We start from the raw sequence: 18,446 nt of genomic DNA, 5'->3' as shown, positions 1-18,446 counted from the left end.
AACTTCTGCGTTTGCACGACACATCCACTGCACCAGATACGGTGGATTTAGCCATGAATCACGAAACTTTTGCTTGTAAATTTCTTTTGGCATCTTTCCCGCCCAAATTTCACAATAAAAGTAACAATTGTATTAATCGATACATACGATATACGATTACAACAGGGTTGCATTAATTATCAAGTGCTGCTATTGATATAAAAGTAATGTACATTTGGATTACTTTTCAGCACTTTACACAAAAATAAAAAGCAGATAAAAAGGCCAGGCAAAAATAAAAAAAGGACAGATAAAAGGCTAGGGGATGTTTTAAATTTTTTCCGGCTGACGCAGTTAAAAACCGGACAGATCTGTCCGGAAAAAGGATAAAACGGCAACACTGCCGGACAGAACAATTTACGAGATATGACGGTTTTTAGGCAAAACACCAATTCGGGGTCAATCGGGTGGAATCCGCTTCTGGTGTTGCGGCTCCTTTTGTGCCCACCTTGGCCATAATTTCTGCCCATAATAATAGGATGGCCCCTTGAAGGTGTTAGGGAAGAGGTTTCTTAGCGGAAATCAAAACTGGAGCTATCTTTAAAACATTATAAGCACTTTATTGTCATTAAAAACAAAACAATTTAATAACTAGCATATTACAAAAGTTTACTATTAATTTTAGGAAGTAATATAAATTATTAAGCGCCAATACAAAAAAAAATAGTTCAAAACCAAACTAATTTCTTCACAAGATTGCCTTAAGTGCCTCTGGTTGGCACCATATATACATGCCAAATAAATGCATTTAAATTTCTTTAAACTTTTCTGTTAACGACCGTACGGGACTTTTATGACCGTGATGTGCACTTATTTTTCGAATCTTCAAGTTTTGCTCTACTCACAATAGAGGGAACTCTCAATAATTGTTTTATAAGCAGTATTGATTATTACATTATTTTTTCCTCAATTTCCGTCAGGGATCCACGAAAGCGCTTTCCTGGGCTGCGGCCGAAGAGAAAGCTTACAGGAAGAATTTTTTTTATAAAAAAAAATTTTGATTCCTTTTAGGGAGACATCACTTTACTTAGAAATAGGCACCTTGCGCGATCATAAGGCCTTCTACGGGTCAATGCACTTTCTAATGAAGAAAACTGGCGAAACTTAAAATAACTATAAATGTACCTTAACTTACCCAAACCCGTTGGAGGTTAATGGCCATTCCTAAGCTCCAGATTTTCGCCACGGCACTAAACCACACACTTTGTTGCTGTTGGCTTTCGGAGTTGGGCATCCGAAAGAAAATTAGAAAAGAAAATCGCGATCCGGACCATCTAATTCTCCTCTTCCTTCATGACGACCGGAACTGAGGTTAGGTTAGGTTACTTAATTAATTATCAAATTCGACTTTTTCTGGGGGATTTTTCCTTCTTTTCAATTTTTCCCACTTCACATGATTGTGTTTTCTTATAGCTAATTTATAGGGAAAACTGGTTTTTAACCTATCCCGACTGGACCCAGATCCAGTTTAAAACTGGACTCTATCCCGACTTGGCCTTAGATCGAAGAACGAAACCCCACGTTTGGGGGGAATACACCGCCGCCGACCGCCGAGTTAAGAATCGAGTTTCCTACTAAAGCTGCGTTCTCCTCGGTCCTCCTCTGCCTGTCGACCCACAATCACAGCCGATGCTATCACCAAAAAGGAAACCATCCATATAATCGCCGCAGAGCAATGGCATAGAGTCACATACCCTTCGAGATATAATCATTGAAATTTTTTTTCCTTTCATTCCCGAGGTTAAACCTAAGCCAATACTAGGTTAGGTTAAGTTAGGTTGAGGCGGCGATGAGGGGCCGGTGTCTGACCCCCATCCACTTGAGCCGCTGGGGCTCCTTGTGATACCGCACAGGCAAGGGTCCTACAAGAGGACCTCTCCCTTCCCATTACTTATGTGCCCAAGGGTGTTTTATCCTTCCTGCGGCGGCTCGCGGTCCCATCCAGATTTACGGATGAAAGCTACGAGTCTGTGTGGAGCGACCTCCCCGAGGTCTTTAGGTCTGTGAGTATTGCTGCGCCCAAGAATTTGAGTCGGCTGCGCCCCAGCGCAGGGCATTGACACAGGAGGTGCGCGACTGTCTCTTCCTCTTCTACGTCCCCACAGCTCCTGCAGTAGTCATAATGTGGCACCGCTAGTCTAGCCGCGTGTGCTCCTATTAACCAATGTCCCGTAGTGGCCTTGACCGCCAGACTACAGTCCTGCCTATTAAGGGCGATAAACATCATTGACCTCTTCCTAGATCGGATGGGCCATATCATGCGGGAGTTTCTGCAGTTTTGGAGATTTCTCCATTTCCTCAGTGATGCGCGGTTAAAGTGGTCCCTGCATTTTAGCCTACACGTAGCTAAGGGGATACCTACTGGTTCCTTCTCCGGTAGGAGAGGATTGGTAGTACCTACTCTTGCCAGTTCGTCGGCGGCGCAATTACCCTCGTGGTCCCTATGCCCGGGTACCCATATGAGGTGGATGTCATGCTGCTCTGCCATCTCGTTAAGAGATCTGCGACAGTCATTCACTGTCCTGGAGTTGGATGAAAGACCGTCAAGGGCTTTGAGTGTAAAAGCGGGTAAAACAGCTTTTCCACCAGCTGTTTGATTAGCGGGTGCGGGGGGAGGGGCTCCTGGTCGTGGCCCATATACGCCGAACATATCCTTAGAGGGCCATTTGCCTCTATGGCTGCGGCTACGTGGTCTTCATTGCTAAAATTGGGTAGCAAAAAGAGGTTAAGGTTCTTTTTTGCGAGGATGCAGGCTCGCCTTTTACCTGTTGTATCGGCTTTACAGAGCCTAAACTCCGACACCCCCAACCCAAGAATCCTGTCTCCTAGGATCCAGGGTTCCTGGATGAGGGCCACATCAGCTCCACTCTCGGCGAGGTGGAGTTGGGGGGCAGCTGACGCCGCTTTACTGTGATGGAGGTTTATTTGCAAGATCGTCAGGGACATCCTTACAAGTCTCCACCCCAGTAATTTCTGCCTCCGTCTCGGAGCTCAGCAGAGAGTCCTCCTCCATTCCGACTCCACTGAGTGCCCTTGCCAAATCGCTTTCCTCCGAGGTGTACCCTTCCAGGATGTCCTCCTCCTCATCCGACATTCCCTCTGGGTGCCCCTCTTCGGTCGGCTCCTCCAAGTCTGGCTCTTGGGTATCTGCCTTCAGCCCGATACCTCCTGGCTTGGCCTTCGCATCGGATTTGTAGATACGGACCGAAACGTGTTCGTACTTCCGTACTTCAGCCGGTGCTCCGTCCTCTCCAGGGCTTTAACGGTCTCCTCGTTGAGTGTGAGGACGACCTGCCTTCGCAGTCCCACCGCCTCCTCGATCTTGGCGACTCTCCAGTCCGCCGAGGGAAGCGTCGGGTTGCACATCCTAAGCAACGTTAATATGGTTTTAGGGTCGGCTGGCTTTTCAGTGAGCCACACTCGCGTCCTCGGTTTGCTAGGGATCTCGTCCCAGTCAACCGCCACCAGCTTAGCTCCAGGGTAGACCTCTCCAAGCGATGCAACCATCCGCTTGTAGGTCTCCACCGATCGCGCGTCTTGGCAGGCAATCACCTTGACGCTACCCTGATACCATCCTGCGTCTTTGCAGGATCCAATAGCCAATACTAGGACGCTTTTCAAAAATATAGAACGGTTCTCAAAAATACATCGCCAATTTTCAAATTTAAATTAACCAAATTTCACGACTTCACAGCTCCAAGTTTCAGATGGAAAAGAATCATTGCCCGTTCGACTGGCAGCCATTAACCCTAGCCTTTCGCCTTTCCCTTTTTTAGTCGCTCCTTGGAACTTTCTAATTTTCTTTCGCTATTAAGTGCCTGTAAGCGACTGCTAGCTGACCTAACAGAGACCGCTACCGTAACAGCCTACCCTAACAGAGCAGGTACATTACAAATTCCCCCCCGCAAAAATCAGACTTGGGGCTTAAGCTTACACATCCACAAGACTGATCAGACTGTAACTGCTAGTGCCGCAAGTCCTTCGCGTGTTAACTTCCGATGCTCCTACCTTGCATGTCTTCCAGCTCATAAATAGAGTTTCCTATCTTGCTTCTGATCCTCGCCTTTACAAACACTTGGCCTAATTTGGTGGTTGTAACCAGCCTGAAAATTACTTTAAAATTACCTCTCAAATTGCTTTCCCAATGTTTCGGCTGACAAATTCCTCAATAAAGAGTATGTTGCGCCAGAGGTCATCATCTGCTGCCCAAAAACCATATAGTATGGTGTAGATCCCAGACCAGAATGAGTTGCAGACCTCAACGCACAGCATATCTTACTAAGATTTTCATCCCAGTCCTTTTGGTCACTGCGAATATAGGCACGAATGCCAGCAATCACATAGCGATTTACCCGCACCGAAGCATTAGCCTGAGGAGCGTGCACTGCCGTCAAAATATGTTTAATGCGATGACTCCTAAGCCATTGAAATTTTTCTGATCTAAGCTGCGACCCGTTGTCGGACACAATGCTCTGGGAAATTAAATGTGTGAAAAAGATCCTCCATAAGGTATTTGAGAACTACGTCCGCTGCAAGTTTCTTTACTGCTCTGAGAAAAACAAACTTGGAATAATGATCTAACACTATGAAAATTCCAATATTCCCGCTACGCGACCTAGGATAAGGGCCTATAAAATCAATATAGAGCCACTGGAAAAAACTCTGCGACTCGACTGCCTCTCCTACAGGTGGACTTAACGGAGTGTTCGGAGCTCTAGTCATCATACAACTTTCCCTTTCATGCTGAAATATAGTCCTTCACGTCATTCACCATTCCTGGCCAAAATTAATACCGACGATTCCTCTCAAGAGTTTTGTGAATCCCGCCGTGAGACGCTAATGGATGGTCATGCGATTTCTTTATTACCTCCGGGATCATAGTTTTCGGTATCCACAATTTCCATCCGTAAGCATCTTTGAGGAGTTCCCCTCTAGAATGTTTGGAGCGTCGATATACTAGTGAATCCACGATTTTCAGATCCGGAAGTTTATCTAAATTATTCATAATCCCCTCCATCAACTGTAAAAAATCAGCGTACTTGAAATGTTCGGAGTCGATGTCCACCAGCAATCCGTGATTGAAGTCTACTGCCGCTATCCGTTCATGTTCAACTCTCGACAAAACATCGGGCACAACATTTAGTTTTCCCTTTCGATGCTCGATTGCGAACCGAAACCCTTGCAGCTTTAAAGCCCACCTTGCCAATCTGGTGTTTAAATCATTCTGCGACATCAGCCACTTTAAAGACGCATGATCCGTGATGACGGTAAATTCTAGACCCTCTACATAAGCCCGGAATTTCTTTATGCTTACTAAAGCAGCAAGGCATTCCTGCTCTGTAACCGTATAATTCCTCTGTGCTTTATTTAATTTTTTGGACACAAAGGCTATAGGTAATTCATCTCCAGTCTCAGATTTCTGCACGAGGACCCCTCCCACACCAGTTTTACTAGCGTCGCAGTGTATAAAAAAGGGTTTCTCGAAGTCTGGGGTTTGCAATACTGGAGCACTTCCTAGCCTAGCCTTCAACATTTCGAAAGCCTCTTTCCCCTCCGGAGTCATTACAAATTTACATTTGTTCTGTAAGAAATTGACGCAAAATTTCCTATAAATTTTCGATACCATCCCGCTAATCCTAAAAAACTTCTTAAGTATTTAATTGAGATTGGCAGCGGAAATTGATCTCTGGATCCGTTCGAATACCTCCATCTCCTATTATATGTCCCAAGTACTTTACAGTGCGTCTACAAAACTTGCTCTTCTTTACATTCAATGTTAAATTTGCTTCTTGTATATATGTATATATTGTATATATTCTTCTATATGTATATATGTATATATATGTGTTCAATATGTATATATTGTATTGTATATATTCTTCTATAGATATATGTTGTAAAAATAATCACAAATTACTTTTCAGTGATTTGTTGAGGAAAGACTACATATATTTTATATCAAATGAAAAACACGTGGCAAGCTTCAATATCATTGTTTTGTTTACGACTTCTGGTTAGAAAACAGTTACCAAAATGGTTTTATGATGGTAAGTTTTCTGAAAATGGTACAAATTACTTTAATGTAATTGGTTGACGAAAGTAAAAACCATAACAAAAATAGACGGCATGTTTTAATATAAGTGTCGTTTTTACAACTGTTGGTTAAAAAAATATAAAAAAAAACATGGTTTTTTGCTGGTAAACGCTGTAAAAATAACCACAAATTACTTTTCAGTGATTTGTTGAAGAAAGACTAATTATATTTTATATCAAAAACAGACGGCAAGCTTCAATATCATTGTTTTGTTTACGACTTCTGGTTAAAAAACAGTTACCAACATGGTTTTATGATGGTAAGTTTTCTAAAAACGGTACAAATTATTTTCAATGATTGGTTGAGGAAAGAGTGAGTAAAGTAAATATATTTTATATCAAATGAAAAACAGGCGGCAAGCTTCAACATCATTGTTTTGTTGACGACTTCTGGTTAGAAAACAGTTTCCAACATGGTTTTTTGATGGTAAGTTTTCTAAAAATGGTACAAACTATTTTCAGTGATTGGTTGACGAAAGAATTAGAAAACTACACATATATCATAACAAATTAAAAAAAGACGGCATGTTTCAATATAAGTATCTTTTTTACAACTGCTGGTTAGAAAACTATTCAAAACATGGTTTTTTGCTGATAAATGCCGTAAAAATACTACATAACTACATATATTCTATACTAAATAAAAAACAAGCGGCATGTTTCAAAATCTTTTTTGTTTTTTTACGACTTCTGGTTAAAAAACAGTTACCAAAATGGTTTTATGATGGTAAGTGTTTGGTCATCGAGAGTTTTCGATGCCGTAAATAAAAGACGAATTTAAATTTAGTATGAACGTTATAAAAATGTTTATTTCTGCCTGCAGATGAAGCCGGATGATCATCTGATAGACCAGCTTATGGTGCATGCAGAGACTAAAGTAATACAGAGAGGGCGGCCCGACTGGTCACTGCGAAGCTAAAGCTCTCGAAATAATGGAGAGGGCGGCCCGACCTAGACACTGCGAGCTAAAACTCTCTATAGAAAGCCCGTTGAATCGAGCGGCCGAGAGAGAGTCGGCTTGCGATCAACTAAGCTTTTGTATAAACTTAAGCCATAAATAAACATTACCAAACATTACGCTAACATATTTAAACATTAAAATTACACCGCTGCTGCCTGACCCGACATTCCCCCCTCCGTTGGGGCCTGTCCTCCAACTATATTCGTAAGGGGCGAGGTACAGCTTAATCAGCTCCCAGCGAAGCACTCCAACCCGACGAGGAATCCGCTCCATAGCTCTGCCCAGCGGCCACATCCATAGCCTCCAAAGTCCTGCATCGCTGCTCCAGAAACTCTGCCAGCGACTCCCAAGTAGGGATGGCGTCGGAACTTGAAGAATTTAGACTCTCCTCCCACTTAACCTGGGTAGCTGGGTCCAACCGTTGAAGAAGCACCTGGACAATGATGCAGCCGGCTATCTCATTCGTCGAACCCAAATTCTTCAAAGTTTTCATATGGGCATTGAATTTGTCGGATAACCCTCGAAGACCTGTTATTGAATCACCTTCCACTAGAGTGAGGCCAAGAATCTCGTTCACATGAGCCTGAAATATTAAACGACGGCTATTAAATCGTTTATCCAACAAATTCAGCGCGACATCATAATTCTCATCGGAGACTTCCAAGGAGCGAACTGCTTTGAAAGCGGACTCCCGCAGGCAAGATCGCAACCTTTGCAGCTTTTCCACCTTACTGATGCTCGGATTACCGCCGACGATTGTACAGAAAATCGAGTAAAACTCAGGCCATTCAGAGTATCCACCGCTGAAGGTAGGAAGAGGCAAGGGAGGCAAAGCTTGAAACCTTTGACCTGACCCCGAGTCAACCTGCATGGTGGACATTCCGTTAGCTAAGGTGGAGTGGGCAGCAATTCGGGAAGAGCGAAGGGTCGTCTCGTGCTCAATTTCGGCCTGCATTGTCACTACCAGCTCCGAGACAGTCCATCGGAGCTCACTACTGATCTGCGAAATGTCCAAATCCTCAAGCTCCCCGTGGATGGCCTTGAAGTCGCTGAACATGGCGGCTATCTGACCATGACGCACGTTGAGCATGGCATCGTCCACCTTGGAAACAGGCTGAAGAGCTCTTTGGATCCTCTGCAAGTCCTGGAGAATACCCAGGGCCTTGCACTTTAGAACAGCACTACGGGTTGGAGTGGGTGCTCCTGTGTCTGCGCCGCTGGAGTTCATGGTTGATTTATTAAGTTCCGACCAACACGAAGTAAATAATTCCGGCGCAAAATTTTTTTTTGCTCCAAATTTATTTGCCCTCGACGAACACGACTTGTCCCACTGTGCGCTCAGAACCGTAGCGGAATTGTGGAACGTATATATATATGAAGTCTATGCGCGGGCGAATGCACTTGCTTTGTGGAACGTAAATATGTATGTTTTTTTTTTAATGTTTTTTCGCGGCTCAATAGTTTTTTTTTTTAAATTGTTAATTATATTAACTATATCACGTCGGGGTCACCAATGTTTGGTCATCGAGAGTTTTCGATGCCGTAAATAAAAGACGAATTTAAATTTAGTATGAACGTTATAAAAATGTTTATTTCTGCCTGCAGATGAAGCCGGATGATCATCTGATAGACCAGCTTATGGTGCATGCAGAGACTAAAGTAGTACAGAGAGGGCGGCCCGACTGGTCACTGCGAAGCTAAAGCTCTCGAAATAATGGAGAGGGCGGCCCGACCTAGACACTGCGAGCTAAAACTCTCTATAGAAAGCCCGTTGAATCGAGCGGACGAGAGAGAGTCGGCTTGCGATCAACTAAGCTTTTGTATAAACTTAAGTCATAAATAAACATTACCAAACATTACGCTAACATATTTAAACATTAAAATTACACCGCTGCTGCCTGACCCGACAGTAAGTTTTCTGAAAATGGTACAAATTACTTTAATGTAATTGGTTGACGAAAGTAAAAACCAAAACAAAAATAGACGGCATGTTTTAATATAAGTGTCGTTTTTACAACTGTTGGTTAGAAAACTATAAAAAAAACATGGTTTTTGTGGATAAATGTTGGAAAAATATAAGTGGAAAAATATAAATGTTGATTTATAAGTGGTGTAACATAAAACACGACTTTCTTTTATATATATAGATTTAATAGAAATAGTTTTAATATTGATTTCTTACAAATATCAATAGAGAGTGCAGAGGCTCTGGTGGTGCTTCAAGTTGAGGCAATTTCACTTTCCCGGAAGCGCAACACAATCCTTTTGGTTCGTTGTTGAATTTGAGAGCCTGACTTTGAATTTGACTTCGTTTCTAACTGACATTTTGACATTTGACATTTTCATTTGACATTTTCTTCTTAGCTGTCTGCCTAAATAAAAAAGTATGGGCCAGGGAGGAACGCTGTCGAACGGGACAAAAAGTATCCTATGTCCTTCTCCTGGCTCTAAGCTACCTCCCTACCAATTTTCACTCAAATCTCTTATTCCGTTCTTGATTTATAAGTGGTGTAGCATAAAACACGACTTTCCTTTATATATATAGATATAGATTGCTATATACAGTATACATATACAGTATTCTTTTATATATATAGATTTAATAGAAATAGTTTTAATATTGATTTCTTACAAATATCAATAGAGAGTGCAGAGGCTCTGGTGGTGCTTCAAGTTGAGGCAATTTCACTTTCCCGGAAGCGCAACACAATCCTTTTGGTTCGTTGTTAAATTTGAGGGGGTCATGAGGGAGAGATCTTTACCACAGAATTTCATCCGGAGGGAGAGATGCTGCTATCCTCCGGGTTTGATAGGCAGATTCGTGAGTGAAATTTTGAGTCAGTTTTTTATATTCTTTTCATTCATTATTATTGTTTTGCAGACATCTGGCAGGTTTACGGTGACTGTGAGAATATAATGGCTCTATCCGGACACAGTGGCGCTGTAATGGAAGCCCATTTTACGCCGTATGGTTTGGCCGTATGGCCGATCGGCCAATCGGCATGTGTACATTTGGGATGTCAACACGAGGCGCATTCTATACAAGCTGCCAGGACATAATGGCAGTGTAAACGATGTAAACGCCGGAAGGTGATTTCGTCCTTACCAATGCTATGGACAACACGCTGAGAGTGTGGGACGTGAGGCCCTATGCTCCTGGCGAGCGGTGTGTAAAGGTATTCCAGGGCCATCAGCACAACTTTGAGAAGAATCTGCTTCGCTGCGCTTGGTTCCCGGGAAGCGACAAAATATCCTGCGGTTCGGCCGATCGGCATGTCTACATTTGGGATGTCAACACGAGGCGCATTCTATACAAGCTGCCAGGACATAATGGCAGTGTAAACGATGTGGATTTCAGTCCGAAAGAACCTTTAATTTTGTCTGGATCCAGCGATAAAACCTTGTATCTGGGCGAGATTGAGGACTGACCTATGGAGAAGCCAAGTCAAAGGATAGGCCCACTGCTGGAGACTCCAGTGGAATGACAAAATGGAGAAATCGAAGATTAGTTTTATGATCAAGATACAAATAAATAATTTTAATATAACCCTCCCCCCATATACACAATTGCGTCGTAAAAGACCAATCTATAAAGAGAGTCTTCCAGCGTAGCAGAATCGCGTCATAGTTCGCATTTATAATTGCAATTTCTGATAAGCGAGCATTGATTTTCCCAATGAGTAAGTTGAGAAAATAATTAAAAAAAACAATATGGTTACTTTTGAGAGGCGTTATATCACAAATAAGTTTTATTTTGGATCAATGAGTTAAATAAGTTATATCGTTCGTTGCTGCGGTGGTTGGAGATGATTCGTTTTGTTTTATTGCTCTTCGTGGCTTATACTGGCAGCGCCCTTGTCGAGGCCGAAACGCTGGTCTTGAACAATTGCCCAAAGAACTTGAGACCCGTAGCTCCACCCGGAACCATACCCAGTACCATTAACAGTAATGCTATTATTTGCGCCACAGCAAACAGAACTGTGAATGGGGTGCTTTTGGCCACCAAGGCACAATACAGGGTTAACAACAGGCAGGGACTGTACGATATGGAAGTCAGGAGTCTCGGCTTTGAGAACATCTATCGCAGAAAGGCTCCGAATCCGGACAAAAAGCAAAAGCTTAGTATAAAGAAGAGACTGCCCATGGTGTAGAGCAAGGCAAACTTTCGGGCTTTCAAGATAAGAACGGGAATGTATAGAGTCGATAGGGATATGCACAGGGCCGTAGCTAGAGCCTCGGAGGCCCTGGGGCAACAAGTAAATTTGGGGCCCCCTATACGGAAGTCTTTTGCCCCGGCGGGGCCCCTTCCCTTCGGGGGCCCTGGGGCACCGCCCCACCTGCCCCATGCTAGCTACGGCCCTGGATATGCAGAGTCCTCCCATTCCCAAACAGGCCACAAAACCCACAATTCTCTGCAGTCGCGACTGAAATATAAACGAAAATGGATTATAAATAAATTATTTAGGGTTTAGGACTCAATGTAATCCTACCAGTTTGGGACAACAGGAGTCCTGGGTGTCCTTTAGCCAGCTATTGGCCTCCGGCTCCGTGGTTTTGGAAAATAGTACCAGACTTGGGACCTTCAACTGTGGCAGCTTCACATTGAAGCTCTTCTGATCACTCTGCAGCAATAAATATTCATCCAAATCTGACTTTAAACTACTCATGGCTAAAGTAGTTTTTCACAACTTTTTCTTAAAAATAATAATTTTCTTATTTATCGTGTGTCGTGTCAGAAACAAAACAAAACATGCGGAAAGGTACTAACGCCTGCGTATCGCCAGCGATGCCAACCTGCTTTTAGACATAGTAGGTTGGTTTTCCGTTGTTATCGGTTATTGTTATCGCCTTTCGCGCCCAATTTTTAATCGTTTTCAAGTTTATTTCAAACCAAGAAGGCTTTGCATTCGATTTTCTGGCCAAAATGTGGGCCACATTTTCAATCAGTCGGAGCTCAGCCGCTCAAGGAGCCACAACTATTTTATTTTTTGTATTCTTTTTATTTTTATTTTTTTCTTTTCGACTTCTCTGATATTTATTTATTTTCTCATTTTAAATTAAACAATTAACGATGAACATTTCATTGTCGAATCAACGGCATTCTGATTTTCATTTATTTTCGTCTATATTTAATTTTTTTTATTTTTCAACCATATGGGTGATCTGGAGACGATGATCTCGACGATGATATGGAAATTATACATATATTTATTTTTATTTTATTCCATTTTTTATTTTACATTTTATTAAAAATGATAAATGACTGTGGTCTTTTCCAATCTCCAACGTTTAAAACACCCCCTTCTCTTATTTATCCTTTTTTTGCTTTTTATTTATTTAATTACATATTTTATAATTTTTTTATTTTACATCTTCGGGACCTTGGTCTCCTCATTTTGTTCTTCATTTTGTCGAGCTTGCCCAACATCATCTTCTTTTTTTTATTTTTAAATTCGTTTTTTCCATTTTAATTCGTTGATTTTTTAATTTTACATTTTATTAAAAATAATAAAAGACTTTGGACTTTTCCAATCACCGACGTTTAAGACACCCCCTGCTCTTTTTTTTATATATATTTTTTATTTTTTTTACCATTTATTTAACTGAATAAAACAATTACCGGTTCACTCTCTTCAATTGGCCCATAGCCGTTGTACTCCAGGGTGGCGAAAGCACTCAAGAGGGTCATCAATTAATTCCAAATTAATCTTTCAACAATTAATTTTATATAATAATAATGTGGTGTTATTATAAACACTTCTCGACTTCTCTGATATTTATTTATTTTCTTATTTTAAATTAAACTATATTTCATATATAACTATTTTTAACAATTTTTTCCCAATAATATTTAAATTAAATTATAAACAATGAACAATGTTTTTTCCAATCGGTTTCACTTTTATCTTGATTTTTTTATTTCTTTTTTTATTTTATTTTCTTTTTATTTATTTTCTTATATATTTTATAATTTTTTTATTTTTTATCTTCGGGATCTTCTTTGGGACCTCATCTTGTTCATCTTGCCCTTCATCACCTTATTTTTTTTTTTTAGTTTTCAATTCGTTTTTTTCATTTTTATTCATTAATTTTTTAATTTTATATTTTATTAAACAGTTGCTAAAACTAATGACATAAGGAATGTCTTGCCAGTTCCACCAGGGGCATCTAGGAAATAAAAACCACCATTTTCATCAGCGATTGCCTTCTTTAAAGTATCATAAACTTCCTTTTGTTGGTAATTCAACAGGGGTACATTCCTTTGAACATATCTTCGATCAAGAGTAAAGCACGATTATGTATCTCCTCATTCATCTCAATATCGTGATTTCTGGAACTGACACGTCTTTGATGTAAAATGTCTTCTGACATACTATCCTTGTATTTGTGCCACAGGTTACATGGGTTTGATGGAAAACATGTCGAAATTATGATAGCGAATAATGTGCGTATCTGACTTGGAGATGCAGAGATAATGGCTTCAGCGATTGTCGTATCCCAATGGGTATCGTTTTCTAATAAGTTCAATTCTTCACATGCAGCACGATATGTTGGGAATATTACACCATTAACAGTTCGTAGTGTCTCAAATGAAGTTGGCCCACGCACATTTACCAGCAACAACCGCAAATAGAAACATTCATCATTCTTTGGATGAACTGTATACATACGACCAAGAGCTTCAGTAGAACGCACATCTGGATACCCAGAAACCGCATCACCTTGCTTCCGTCTTTGAAAATTCTTGGATGAAGCATTCCAAGTATAATAACGTGGCATCTCCGAGTAAAGCAAAGTTCGTGCAAACTGATCGCTTTGGCAGATTGCAAAAAAACTGGTCAATGTAGTTGCTGGAGGTGTTTCACCACGTTGCATAGCATTCGAAGCCGTGAAATATACTCGTTGACCATTCTCTAGATGCACCGCCAAATGTGTAACAGTAGGATGACGTTCGTGAATGGGAAATCCGAATATACGCAAAATCGCTTCATTACAGTTCACATAACGACCAACTTGATAGCGTGAAATTTCATCGTTGGTATTCGAGGATTGCAATTTCGTGACATATTTGCAAATATATTTTATGGACTTAACTGAATTGCAGTATTCAACGTTGCAATGTGTCTTGAACGTTTTAGAAATAAGTGGCGAATATGGAACAATGCAACTGTTGTCGACAACGAAATCCATTCTTTTCACTTTCGTTGTGACAGTTCGACCGTTGTCATCTGGTGATCGACGCCGATACAGCGGATACCCATCGTTGCCAGTGACAGTCTCCGCGGTTAATTTCCATGGATATCGTTTAGAGCACTTTCCATCGACCATGCAAGGTGATTGGGGGTTGATGGCACCACACGGTCCATGAATCATATTAGTAGTAACAACATCATGTAGGTCTGGATCGACTTCATGATCAGGAATCTCGGCACATATGATATCATCTATTTGGTCAGGCTGAATTCTTTCCACTAACCAAATAAGAATGTGTGCGTGCGGCAGGCCTCGCTTTTGCCATTCGATTGAATACATCCATTGAATACATCCAGCATCGAGTATCTCCAAAGACGCGTTGTTTAACAATAAAGTTCATCAGGGACCGAATTTTTTGCCTGAATATACGTGCTGTGATGTCGTGTCTATCATTTGATGTTTGTCCGGGAAGCAGCAATTGAGTAATTTCTATCCATTTTGGATTACAGGTAAAAGTAATAAAGAGATCTGGCCGGCCGTAATGACGAACATATGTCATTGCATCTTGTGCATGTTCATGCAAATGACGTGGGCTACCAATGTACGTCGCCGGCAGAATAGTTAATCGACCAATATTAGCTGCATTTCCTTCAGTACTAACTGCATCAGGTAAATGGATGTACTCCTCAGAACGCAGTTTGGCTTGGTTCAACCTAATAAATGTTAAACGATCCGTTTCTATTTTTACATACATGTCAACGCAATACTGCTGAAACAATCGACGAAACCGCAGCAAATAGTTGTCAGCATTTTGACGAATCATCAAACGATATGCATAATAATTCATTGAGCTAACTTTCTTTGTAGTTTCTTCACCTGAAATTAAAAATTTGATAATTAACCATTTCAAAGGCAAATAATACAGTTAACTTTACCATTCAATGGATTTATCATTTTAATATTAAAATAATATCCATCTTCTCCTTGCCTTCTCCTTGCCCGTTTTTCAAATTGTTCACCAACAATCAGGATGGCAACTTCGTCTACTGTTGGAGCATTAAATGTGCGTTCGTGTGTTCCAGATGGTCGTTTATCTGCTTTGATGACAACTTTATAGTCATCATTTGGCATGCGCTCTAAAGCACTCTTAAACAACCTGACCAACGCATGATGTTCATGAAGCAGACACTGCAAGTCTTGAAGAATTTGTAAGTAATTTTTATATATATAAAAGAAAGTCGTGTTATATGTTACACCACTTATAAATCAAGAACGGAAGAACAGATTTGAGTGAAAATTGGTAGGGAGGTAGCTTAGAGCCATGAGAAGGACATAGGATACTTTTTGTCCCGTTCGACAGCGCGAATTATACTCCACCGAACTATACTCCACTTATAGTAATGAATAAAAGTAAGTAGGCTGTGAGCGTAACGTATCATATTTTTATGTACGATATTATGTATTTATACATTTATAGATATCTATATATATTTTATCATAGGATAAAAAGTATCCTATGTCCGTCTCCTGGCTCTAAGCTACCTTTCTACCAATTTTCAACCAAATCTGTTTTGCCGTTCTTGAGTTATAAGTGGTGTAACTAACACGACTTTCTTTTCTATATATAGACTAGCGACCCCGTCAAACGTTGTTTTGCCCTTTTTTGTTTTCTATAAGGGCTAGCTGTTTTTTCTTCATTTATTTTGGTTAATAAATGTTTTTCAGTATTTCAAGTACATCCAGTAATTTCACGTACAGCAAAATTCCCCTCGCCAATATCTAACAGTTGTTTAGAGAAAGGATGGATCCTGAAGCATTTGATCGCGCATATTCTTCTATATATATAAAAGAAAGTCGTGTTTTATGTTACACCACTTATAAATCAAGAACGGAAGAACAGATTTGAGTGAAAATTGGTAGGGAGGTAGCTTAGAGCCAGGAGAAGGACATAGGATACTTTTTGTCCCGTTCGACAGCGTTCCTCCCTGGCCCATACTTTTTTATTTAGGCAGACAGCTAAGAAGAAAATGTCAAATGAAAATGTCAAATGTCAAAATGTCAGTTAGAAACGAAGTCAAATTCAAAGTCAGGCTCTCAAATTCAACAACGAACCAAAAGGATTGTGTTGCGCTTCCGGGAAAGTGAAATTGCCTCAACTTGAAGCACCACCAGAGCCTCTGCACTCTCTATTGATATTTGTAAGAAATCAATATTAAAACTATTTCTATTAAATCTATATATATAAAAGAATACTGTATATGTATACTGTATATAGCAATCTATTCTATATATATAAAAGAAAGTCGTGTTATATGTTACACCACTTATAAATCAAGAACGGAAGAACAGATTTGAGTGAAAATTGGTAGGGAGGTAGCTTAGAGCCATGAGAAGGACATAGGATACTTTTTGTCCCGTTCGACAGCGTTCCTCCCTGGCCCATACTTTTTTATTTAGGCAGACAGCTAAGAAGAAAATGTCAAATGAAAATGTCAAATGTCAAAATGTCAGTTAGAAACGAAGTCAAATTCAAAGTCAGGCTCTCAAATTCAACAACGAACCAAAAGGATTGTGTTGCGCTTCCGGGAAAGTGAAATTGCCTCAACTTGAAGCACCACCAGAGCCTCTGCACTCTCTATTGATATTTGTAAGAAATCAATATTAAAACTATTTCTATTAAATCTATATATATAAAAGAATACTGTATATGTATACTCTATATAGCAATCTTCTATATATATAAAAGAAAGTCGTGTTTTATGTTACACCACTTATAAATCAAGAACGGAAGAACAGATTTGAGTGAAAATTGGTAGGGAGGTAGCTTAGAGCCAGGAGAAGGACATAGGATACATTTTATCCTATGATAAAATATATATAGATATCTATAAATGTATAAATCAGAGGTCGGCACGGCCCTATCTCGGGGCCATAGGAAATTTCTCTGCCCGAGCTCTGCCACACACACACAGTCATGCTCACAGCCTACTTTCTGCTATTCGTTACTAACACTAATGCGGTAAAATAATATCAATGTATTGGGGTGCCGACCACTGGTATAAATACATAATATCGTACATAAAAATATGATACGTTACGCTCACAGCCTACTTACTTTTATTCATTACTACAAGTGGAGTATAGTTCGGTGGAGTATAGTTCGGTGGAGTATAATTCGCGCTGTCGAACGGGACAAAAAGTATCCTATGTCCTTCTCATGGCTCTAAGCTACCTCCCTACCAATTTTCACTCAAATCTGTTCTTCCGTTCTTGATTTATAAGTGGTGTAACATATAACACGACTTTCTTTTATATACAGTTGCTATATACAGTATACATATACAGTATTCTTTTATATATATAGATTTAATAGAAATAGTTTTAATATTGATTTCTTACAAATATCAATAGAGAGTGCAGAGGCTCTGGTGGTGCTTCAAGTTGAGGCAATTTCACTTTCCCGGAAGCGCAACACAATCCTTTTGGTTCGTTGTTGAATTTGAGAGCCTGACTTTAAATTTGACTTCGTTTCTAACTGACATTTTGACATTTGACATTTTCTTCTTAGCTGTCTGCCTAAATAAAAAAGTATGGGCCAGGGAGGAACGCTGTCGATCGGGACAATAAGTATGTAAGAAATCAATATTAAAACTATTTCTATTAAATCTATATATATAAAAGAATACTGTATATGTATACTGTATATAGCAATCTTCTATATATATAAAAGAAAGTCGTGTTTTATGTTACACCACTTATAACTCAAGAACGGCAGAACAGATTTGGCTGAAAATTGGTAGGGAGGTAGCTTAGAGCCAGGAGACGGACATAGGATACTTTTTATCCTATGATAAAATATATATAGATATCTATAAATGTATAAATCAGAGGTCGGCACGGCCCTATCTCGGGGGCATAGGAAATTTCTCTGCCCGAGCTCTGCCACACACACACAGTCATGCTCACAGCCTACTTTCTGCTATTCGTTACTAACACTAATGCGGTAAAATAATATCAATGTATTGGGGTGCCGACCACTGGTATAAATACATAATATCGTACATAAAAATATGATACGTTACGCTCACAGCCTACTTACTTTTACTCATTACTACAAGTGGAGTATAGTTCGGTGGAGTATAGTTCGGTGGAGTATAAT

General features: G+C 40.2%; 2 long non-coding RNA genes and 2 pseudogenes across 7 annotated transcripts; 1 reads left to right on the top strand and 3 right to left on the bottom strand.

Moving 5' to 3' along the window:
* Positions 1–613: 613 nt before the first annotated feature.
* LOC138927460 (uncharacterized) lies at positions 614–9,804 on the bottom strand. Of its 6 annotated transcripts, none has more exons than XR_011443962.1 (4): positions 9,276–9,778; positions 1,175–1,345; positions 1,067–1,120; positions 615–1,002 (listed from the first exon to the last, which is right to left on the bottom strand). It is a non-coding gene; the product is annotated as an uncharacterized lncRNA (long non-coding RNA). The 6 variants fall into 6 exon arrangements; XR_011443959.1 differs by having other exon boundaries at positions 620–1,120; positions 9,276–9,497; positions 9,726–9,804; XR_011443961.1 differs by having other exon boundaries at positions 614–1,133.
* On the top strand, positions 9,800–10,815 carry LOC138927459 (U5 small nuclear ribonucleoprotein 40 kDa protein pseudogene; annotated as a pseudogene).
* A 116-nt stretch (positions 10,816–10,931) lies between these two features.
* On the bottom strand, positions 10,932–12,185 carry LOC138925511 (vesicle transport protein SFT2C-like; annotated as a pseudogene).
* Positions 12,186–14,984: 2,799 nt separating this feature from the next.
* LOC138927461 (uncharacterized) lies at positions 14,985–16,557 on the bottom strand. Its single transcript, XR_011443964.1, has 2 exons — positions 15,223–16,557; positions 14,985–15,163 (listed from the first exon to the last, which is right to left on the bottom strand). It is a non-coding gene; the product is annotated as an uncharacterized lncRNA (long non-coding RNA).
* Positions 16,558–18,446: the final 1,889 nt, after the last annotated feature.

Source organism: Drosophila bipectinata, unplaced genomic scaffold (assembly GCF_030179905.1).
Source record: "Drosophila bipectinata strain 14024-0381.07 unplaced genomic scaffold, DbipHiC1v2 scaffold_268, whole genome shotgun sequence".
In the NCBI taxonomy this organism is placed as follows: Eukaryota; Metazoa; Arthropoda; class Insecta; order Diptera; family Drosophilidae; genus Drosophila; species Drosophila bipectinata.
Note: the sequence above shows the minus strand (reverse complement) of the source record. Positions and strands in the feature narration are given on the sequence as shown.